Below are 2,221 nucleotides of genomic sequence, written 5' to 3' on the forward strand. Positions count from 1 at the left end.
TTCTCTTTCAAGATTCTAATGCCACTAATCACAAACATTTAATTTCTCCTTACAGGAAAATAACAGTAACACATCAAAATGTGCTCACAATTGTGAAAACACATAGCAGCCACGGATGTTGAAGACAGTGAAAGATGATGGGTTGTAGAAATAAGTTCTGAGCAAATTGTTTAATAAGAAAACAGGGACTCTTTTAGAACATCATTGCAAGTGAATCCAACCCATCTTTCAACATTTGCACAGAACGTGCTGGGGGGACTTGAAGAAAACATCCACTTAGCAAGACATAGGTCATTATTTAACAGACTGTATGAATGAAGAAAGCTGAATATACCACCTGGTTAAACTACGTTTTCATTTTAAGGTAAGAGGTCCTTGATACCTTTCCCAAGAACACATTGAAACAATCTAAAATCATTTCCTGGTACCAAAAATGTTGTCAAGAAATAATAAACAGTATAATGCATGCAGACCTCCATCTAAACTATACAAAATTTACTTTATTGAGAAACTATTCTGAAATGTTTTTAAAAATCTAATGAATATTGGGTCAAAGGGGAAAAAAATTGAAAATCTAACATATTAGAAAAGAATGAAGTATGCTGATTATAGGATGCCATTAAGGCTTATTTTGAAAGTAATTTTTATATAAATGGAAAAACAAATAGAATAAACTGAAATTTATCTCAAGCTGAAAAAAAAATCAATGAAATGAAGAGCCGCGACAAAAAAGGAAAATCCATTTTAAACAAAAAGAAAGCCACTTTCAACGTTCTTTAGAGGAAGCACCACAAAGTAACAGACTCAGCTGTTTCTGGTTTTTTTTTTCTGCTCTCTTTCACGCCTCCACTTCCCACTCCCTCCTCTGTTCTCTCCCCTTCTTCCTTCTATCCCCTGCTCTCTATTTTGCTGTCCTTCATCTCTGGGGAGATACAGATTTTCTGAAAATTTCTCCAGTTGCTTTTCTCCCTCATCTACTTTCTCAGCTTCTTTCACTCTTTCCAAAGCCCTCACCCTTACTTCACTTTGACACATGTTTATGAGTCTCCCTCATTCTTCCTTTCTCTTTCCAGTTATTTCATTTCTCTCACTTTCTCTTTCTCCTGATCTCCTGTGCCCACACATTCACAGAGAGGAGGATGGAATCAGACGCCCGCCTCGCAGGAGAGCACCTCTTCCAATTGGGACAATTTGAGGTGGAAGAACTTGGAATGTGACCAGAGGCCCCGTCACCTCTCTTAACTCGGGTTAGGGGAAGCGGAGACTGTGAAGAGGCGGCCTGGAGAGCGGGACTCGGCCCAAGGAAGACCGAGCAGGGGGTACAGGAGTAAGTCTGCAAAATCCCAGGAGCAGGGAAAGGATAGCACCTCTCCTTAGCCCAGGCTGCGGCGCTGCCCTCCAAGGGCGGACAAAAGCGGTGCTTGGAGCATACGACAGATCCGAACCTACCTTGCAGGTGAGTTCTTTAAAGGACGAGGGGCGGACGGAAAAGTCACTAAAGCGTATAAGCAGAAAAACTGCGCGAACGACTTTCTCCAGGGCCCCGGAGGCTAAATACAGGGAGGCAGAGACCACCTGCAGGGACACTTTAAACCCCAAAGAGGCAACTCCCTGGACCCCGTGGGGACGTCAGAATCTACCTGAAGTGGAAGTACGCGGATTCCAAGTCCTGCAGTGACCTCAGATCCCAGCTACGGAAGTGCTGAGGGTACTAAGAAGCGAAGACCTAATACAGAAAGGCTCAAACTCACGCGCCGCAAACCGACTTCGCTACACGAGATCAGCTTCCGGGTCTGAGAGAAGCTGCGCGCGCAGAAGAGAGGCCAGGCCGGGGCGGAGCCCGCGTGCAGTGGGTGGGTCAAAGGCGGGGCTCTGGGAGGAGCGGCAGGGAAGGGGTCTTCACAACCCTCTGTTCCTGCGGTAGCTCTCTTTTCTGGGTTTTGGAGGTGACACCAGTCAATGAGGCTGGACTCAGAGAGCTCTCTAGGAACTGGGACCTCTCTGAGGGAGTCGACGTGAGGTAGTGATTGGATCCAATAAAGTTCTTACCGTGAAAGTTAATTTTAAGCCAGGTGTGGTGGCTCACCCCTGTAATCCTAGCGCTTGGGAAGGCTCTAGAGGAAGCTCGGAGGTTCAAGACCAGCCTGAGTAAGAGCGAGACCTCGTCTCTATTAAAATAGAAAAAGTAGCCGTGCGTAGCGGTAGGTGCATGTAGTCCCAG

General features: G+C 45.6%; 1 protein-coding gene across 1 annotated transcript in view; it reads right to left on the minus strand.

Annotated features, from left to right (window-relative positions):
- Window positions 1-1,746, minus strand: part of LOC105888165 (zinc finger protein 83-like) — a 28,761-nt gene extending 27,015 nt beyond the window's left edge. Inside the window, exon 1 of the mRNA XM_023507985.1 lies at window positions 1,641-1,746. The gene's annotated coding sequence lies outside the window, so the exon portion shown is untranslated. The remainder of the gene's footprint in view (window positions 1-1,640) is intronic.
- Window positions 1,747-2,221: the final 475 nt, after the last annotated feature.

This window comes from Otolemur garnettii, unplaced genomic scaffold, assembly GCF_000181295.1.
Source record: "Otolemur garnettii isolate 467f Iridium unplaced genomic scaffold, OtoGar3 scaffold00212, whole genome shotgun sequence".
NCBI classification, from domain to species: Eukaryota; Metazoa; Chordata; class Mammalia; order Primates; family Galagidae; genus Otolemur; species Otolemur garnettii.